Source organism: Staurois parvus, unplaced genomic scaffold, assembly GCF_062004578.1.
Source record: "Staurois parvus isolate SC_StPar_1 unplaced genomic scaffold, SC_StPar_1.0 ptg000154l, whole genome shotgun sequence".
In the NCBI taxonomy this organism is placed as follows: Eukaryota; Metazoa; Chordata; class Amphibia; order Anura; family Ranidae; genus Staurois; species Staurois parvus.
Window position 1 is genome coordinate 26,291,982 of NW_028317950.1, and position 7,468 is coordinate 26,299,449.

General features: G+C 41.5%; 1 non-coding gene across 1 annotated transcript; it reads right to left on the minus strand.

Annotated features, from left to right (window-relative positions):
* Window positions 1–2,764: 2,764 nt before the first annotated feature.
* Window positions 2,765–2,952, minus strand: LOC149463692 (U2 spliceosomal RNA). The gene has a single exon (XR_016312445.1). It is a non-coding gene; the product is annotated as a U2 spliceosomal RNA (small nuclear RNA).
* Window positions 2,953–7,468: the final 4,516 nt, after the last annotated feature.

A 7,468-nucleotide genomic window follows, 5' to 3' on the forward strand; every position in this document is an offset into this window, starting at 1 on the left:
AATTGATAAATCCTGATGTGCAGTCAGGACAGTACAAATATCCTCCAAATGACCCTTTTTTGGAAAGTACACAGTACTAAGTAAGAAGCATGGGAAGTTTTCTGAAATTGTAACTCAATGGGGACAAGTCACTAAAGGTTATTGCATGTGTTACATCAGTCAGGTGAGAACATATTACATGCGATACTGAAAATGTCAATTCACTATTGCTAGTATGCGGCATTTACCACAAATAGCAAAAACACTCGGTAAATACTACATAAAAAGACCTTCGGGATTGGTATGGAGTTTGAGGGGAACCCCCATGCCAAAATGAAAAAACAAAAATGGTGTGGGGTCCCCCCTAAAATCCATACTAAACCCTTATCCGAGTATGTAGCCCGACAGGTCAGGAAAGGGGGGGGGGATGAGTACTCCCCCCCCCCCCCCCCCACCTTTTGAACCATACCAAAAGCCACATGCCCTCAACATGGGGAGGGTACTTTGGGGCAGGGGCCATGTTGATGGGGACAAGGGCCTCTTTCCCTGGCCGGTAGTTGTAGGGGTCTGCAGGTGGGGGGGGGGGCTTATCAAAATCTTGTGATGTCATCGACCTAAGCACACTGGGTCAATGATGGCAAAAGGGGGCCGGCTCACACAGCAACAGGGGGCCACACCCTTTAGTTATTTAAGAACTGTCAGGTGGTGGAGCTCTCAGACGTCGGCAGCCTTCGTCAAGAGCGGAGCCTGTGGGGTTTTTTTTTTTCCGGGGTTGGCTGTGGGCATTGTGATTGACAATAGATCTAGACTGGGAGTGGGGACGACTTTTTTTTTTTTTTTTTTTTTAAGGACAAACCTGAAGTACCCACTTTGTTTTTTTTTCCCGTAATTTTTAACCGCCGGAATTTTTTTTACATTAAGCTGTCAGCGGGGAACCCACTGACATCTGCTGACTCATTACATTACTGTGTGTTTTCACTACTAAATACTGCATGACTAACTAATGCTGTATCAGATGTCTACTGTCACAAATCACAATTTTTTGAAAAATGAAGGAATTAAATAATTTTTTTTTAACATACTGTCACCAGTGCAGTACAATGTCATATGACTAGTGTGGCAGTGATACTAGCTAGTGAAAGTGTGAAAACAAATTTTTTTTTTTTTAACTTTCACTTTTTTTTATTTTACATACTTACAGCGTAGTTCAGTATCATCAAGTGACACTGTACTACTCTGGGGGAAGGGGGTGATCAGGGATTTTTTTTTTTTTACACTGTGATTGCTTGTTACATTGATGATCACTGTTAGGTTCCTTTCACACTTGTGCAACTTAAAGTTGTTAATGAACTACTTTAGTATGACTTTCAAGCAACTTGAGTGCCATAGACGGCAATGTAAACCCTCAAAGGTCGTATGAAAGTTGCACCTGAATATTATACATGCAACAGTTGTCCATTATTAATGAAAGCCAAAGTTGTGTCCAAGTTGCACCCATCCAAAGTCATACGACTTTTGAGTCGTACAAGTGTGAATGGAACAGCAACCTTTTGAATTGTCATGAATGGTTTTAATATTGTGATGTTGTGATTGAACTGAAGCTATCAAATGATATGGGGTGCTGTGATTGGCCCAAGTACCATGTGATCACTAGTGCACAATCACAGAACACACAATGTAAACAATGATGTCACAAATGGATTCCATTCATGACTACTGTTAACTATGGTCATGTGATTGTACAGCAATCATGTGGTATCTGGGCTGCTCACAGTGGCCCATTACCAAGCACCGCAATCCACTGTGTCTGGGGGACACAGCATTTGCAGGGCACGCTAGTGCACATAAGCAGCGCAATGTACGGGTACGTTGTGGTGTCCGGGGGAGAGGCTTGCCAGCAGTAAATTTACTGTTGGCAGTTGGCAAGTGGTAGGGAACTTCACTCTTGGTCGTTTTGTAAAAGTCAGCAGCTATACTATTTGAAGCTACTGACATTTATTTTTTAAGCACCAGTCTGAATAACAAATGAATGTAATTCTCGTCTGGCCAAGAATTAAAAAAAAGGAGGAGGTACCTGTTACTCCCCCCTCCAAAAAAAAAAAAAAAAAACTTCAAATGTGTTTGGAGGCTTGTATCAGATAAGCAACAATTTTGAGTGAAAGCTCACTTTAAATAAACTCAGTCACCAGCCCGAAAGCAAGCATGCAGCCAGTGAAGTTAGAACACGTGATAAGCATGCTTACTTAAAACAGTCACTGACTTCTGAAGTCATTATGTTGGCATGACTGCTAGACAACTAGCATTTTCAGACTTCAACAGTTGTGGACTCTAGCTTTTGCTTTTATTTGTTACCCTCATAAGCTCACCTGTACTATCTGACCACAACTATTACATCATCTGCCAGTCCCATTGAAGGCCTGGTTTACACTAGTACGGACACAGCAGCCCATTCAGAGAAAAGATGCATGCACCTTTTTCAAAACACATCCGCACGGAAACTGCATGGTCTATTTGACTATGCGGTTTCCACACCCGCGCTACGAGATGAGATGCGTGGGGGTGCCATTTAGAACGAGAAACGTGATTCCTGCACCCGCAGCTGCATTGCATCAATTTATTTTTTTTAAAGTCCCATGGTGTAGCGAACACACTCACAAAACTAGCGCCCGGTGAAAAAAAAAAAAAGTGAGCACACAAAAAAAAGTGTACAGGGTGTATATCTAGCCCTCCTCCGAAGAGAAAGGGGCCTAAGCCCTGATCCCCCTGGGCACAAGGCTCCTGACAGGGACTAAGGCACTCACTGGTCCACATGGCCAAAACCAGGAGGACCCCTTTCTTCAGGAGGCCTGCTGAGGCAAGGCCACCCCAAGTACTTAGGGGGGCTCCCCTGAAGGGAGACCACATGAGAGGAGGAGATCCTGGCCAAAAGGCCACATACTACACTTGATCTTAGCCAAAAGGCCGAGAAGTGATATCAATTCCTGCTATCAGCCTGCAGTGTGCGAGCTAGTGTGAACCAGGGGGAATAAGGGTTTTAACATTAGGCTGGTCACCTGTTCATTCTGGGAGAGGCACAGTTATAAAACAACGAGACTGACATCACACTAAATGAACCCTGTGGTATGAGTTGGGGCATCAGGTCTTGCTTGTAGGTAAAGTTCCAGTAATGGTGTCAGAGTGCTGAGTTGGTCAGTCACCGCACCAGCTAACCTAACCCCATCTGACCCTAATACCTATTTGTCTGGAAGATTATAGGGCATCTAGATGCTTTTGTGTGTAGGACAGGTTTACCAGTTTAAGTGTACCTTTCAATACGTGCTGCAGACAGGAGGAATCATTTCATCAGTTTCTTCTGCCCCAGTGATCAGACAGTCCACAATAACTTTGCAGCAAGCCATAAGGCTGCAGCAGGGGCTGATCTATGTCAAACATAGGTAAATGCAGCCAAGTACTGCACAAGCACAGGATTTACATGACTGTGTCCATCTTGGAGGAATAATTTCAGTCCAGGAAGTAGATACTGACCCTGGATGAGGTTGTAACAAAGATGGCTCCAGTCTTCTGGAGAAAAAAAAAGCAGATGAATGCATTGTTAGCGGGTGTAAAGTGATCAACACCTGGAAAGTGTTACGCTTTCACAAATTTATTCATGCTAGGTGCTCACATGTTAAAGTGTTACTAAACACACAACAGTAAAATCAGTCTGAATATACAGTAAAGCATGATTGTTATACTCACTGTGGAACCTAAGGGATTAATCCTCTGCATTGTGTAAAAACGCTGTTTGATCCTATCTTCTCTGATCCACCTCTTCTTTCTGTGTTCCCCCCTCTTATCTCCTGATAAGACACATCCGTGTGAAGTCACTCTACACATGCTCAGTTTGGTGTGTATTGCTAAAGGTTTTTTTTTTCTTGGGAGAGTGCATGTGATCAGCACAGGGCCAATCAGCATGGTCCAGACAGAGGTCAGGGGTTCTGCAGCCTCCTACAGCAAAATGAAAACTCCTCCTGGAAGCTTTAACATGTGCTTGGCTGAACACTGATAGAAGTCACAAGGCTGCTCTAACTGCTGATGAGAAAAGGTATTTAGCAGTTTATATTTACAAAAATAAGTGCACTTCCATGTTCTGTGGGAGACCAGATATAGTGAATACAGACACTCCTCGCTTAACGACCTACCTGTTTAGCGACCACTCGCACTTACGACCATCTCTTCACCGTTACGACCGCTCACACTTACGACCATCTCACCGACGGTACGTGCTAAAACGTGGTTACGCACTAAACGTGGTAGCGGTGGTAGCGGCCCTGCGTCTCAAAGTCATTCATCATTCATGGCTGAAATTGTACACTATTCTGAGGTCCGGTACTGCTGGTTTCCTGGTCAGTATTCACATTTCAGCAGTACTGTAAATTACTGTATTTTTTTGCGATGCAAAGAAAAAAACTTTATAAACAGCTATACTGTACTGTATACAGTCCAGGATCTCTCTCAGGCCCACACAATACAGCACAGTAGTGTGACAATACTGTATACAGTACAGATATAGTACATTACAGTATGTACAGTACAGTGTAACTATTTATAAAGCTTTTTCTTCAAGCATGCAAGTTGTGTGTGATCTGGGTGCCTTATTCTGTATTGTACTTTACCCCAGATGTCTCCAAAAAGGAAAAGAAAGGTTGCACCAGAAAATGCCAAGAAACAAAGGAAGGCTATTGATCTTGAGAAGAAAATAAAGATCATAAAGGATTATGAAGGTGGCAAAAAAGTCCATGAGATAGCACATGACTTGCATCTGGCACATTCAACCATTTCAACAATCCTTAAGGATAAAGATAGAGTAAAAGAGGCAGTGAAAGCATCAACAGGCTTTAAAGCCATAATAACTAGACAGCGGAAAGGCCTAATTCATGATATGGAGAAGTTACTGGCTATCTGGTTTGATGACCAGATTCAAAAAAGAATGCCATTGAACCTTTCAATAATTCAAGCCAAGGCACTCAATATCTTTGAGACTTTGCAAGCATGCAGCGGTTCAACCGAAACCTTTACAGCAAGTAACGGATGGTTTCAACGGTTTTCTCGAAGATTCAACCTGCATAATCGGAGTGTCAGTGGTGAGGCAGCAAGTGCAGATGTAGAAGCAGCAGAAAAATTTGTTGACCAATTTGATAAAATCATAGAGCAAGGTGGCTATTGTCCAGAACAGATCTTCAATGTGGATGAAACTGGACTTTTTTGGAAGAAAATGCCTGAAAGATCCTATATACACAAAGAAGCTAAGACAATGCCTGGCTTTAAGGCATTTAAGGACAGGGTCACATTGTTGTTGGGAGGAAATGTTACCGGGTTTAAGTTGAAGCCTTTGCTTATCTATCGCTCTGAAAACCCACGTGCATTGAGCAGAGTTAGAAAGAACACACTGCCTGTTTACTACCGAGCAAATAACAAGGCATGGATGACTCAAGCTTTATTTGAGGATTGGTTCATCCACTGCTTCATACCCTCAGTGAAGCATTATTGTCAAGAAAAGGGCATTCCTTTTAAAATTATCCTCCTGCTTGATAATGCTCCAGGCCATCCCCAGTATCTTGATGACCTAAACCCAGATGTGTTTTTAGGTAGATATACTATCTTTACAACTTCAATCCTTCAGCCAATGGACCAGGGGGCCATAGCCACATTTAAAGCATACTATTTACGCACAACTTTTTCCAAAGCTGTAGCAGCAACAGAAAATGATGAAGTAACTCTCCGTGATTTCTGGAGATCTTACAACATTTTAGACTGCATAAACAACATTGAATCCGCTTGGAAGGGAGTGACAGAAAAGTGTATGCAAGGCATATGGAAAAAATGCCTAAAATGTTTTGTGAACAATGTTGCAGTTTTTGAGAAAGATGAACATGTTGATGCCATAAATAAAACAACTATGGAACTTGCTAAAGTGCTTAATTTAGAAGTTGAGGTGGAAGATATTGAGGAATTAGTGCAATACAGGGAGGGAGAGCTAACTACCGAAGATTTAATAGAGTTGGAAGCACAGCAGAACCTGGCGGAGGAGGAAGAAGAAAATGAAAACATGGAAGAAGTACCAAAGAAGTTTACTGTGAAGGGATTAGCTGGTGTGTTCTCAAAAGTGAATGCAGCTATGTTCCAACTAGAGAGTATGGATCCGAATGTTGAAGGATTCACAAAGGTGGAAAGACAAATAAGTCAAGTTTTACAGTGCTATCGTGAAATATATGAAGAAAAAAAGAAAATGACAAAGCAGACCACTCTAAGTGGATACTTTTGGAAAGTTACACCAAGCACTACCAATGCTTCAATTTCTACTCCATCGTGTCCCTTACCTGGGCCTTCAGCAGCTCCTGATAATAGCTCTGATGATGACACAGATGAAGATTTTGAAGGATTCGTTGACTAAAATGATAGCCTGAATTTATTTTTTTTTGTTTGTTTGTTTTGTTTACTGTATTTTAAATATCCTTTTTCCTTCTTGTACACTCTACAATACAGTACTGTGGTTTTTGGTGCTTTAATGTACCTACTGTACTTTGCTAACTTTATGTTCTGTAATACAACATTCCAGTACTGTGTGTAAATTACACAACCTATGCAAATTAAGACAAGTGGAAGTTTTCAGTTTGATCTTTCTTGTTATTTTACTTATTCAGAATACTGTACTGTATTGTCAAATACTATGCATATACTGTATTGTACTGCTGCACTGTAATACAGTGCAGTACTGTGTGTAAATTACACAACCTATGCAAATTAAAACAAGTGGAAGTTTTCAGTTTGATCTTTCTTGTTATTTTACTTATTCAGAATACTGTATTGTCAAATACTATGCATATATTGTACTACTGTATACAGTACATGCAGTTCCTCACTTAACGACCAATTCGCTTAACGACCAAGTCGTTGAAACGGAACTCGGTCGTTAAGCGAGGAGTACCTGTACATGGTCCTGGGTTTAGCAACATGAAGTTATCTGATGTTAGATCCACTTTACATTTGTTAGACCCTGAATACAAACACGTTCAGTATCTGCTTATTGTGCACCAAGCAATACTAAATGGTATTTTGTTCAGCTAGTTTTGTGCATCGCACACCACTGCCACAATGCAAGGCCAGAAGATTACTATACATCATGGATTACCTTCATGCTTCTAGACTTCTTAGGTTGATTCGTGGTCCAATAAGCATATTGGAGATAGAAAGGTGACACAGGAAGCTGCATAGTTGAACTGGTTAAGTATCACTTCATTGGATGTGCAGCAGCTGTTTCGTGAGCACAGAACTGGCTGACAGGCTTCCACATACCTCTAAAAATCTTGATAATTTTATCAGATGTGGATAGTAAGGCTCTACTCTTTTGTACCATATACAGTATATGTATGGTGAGGCTGCCTTCAAAGCCGCATTAGTAGGGTGAGAAGTAACACATCCCCTTTCAACAAGAGATAACAGCAACACA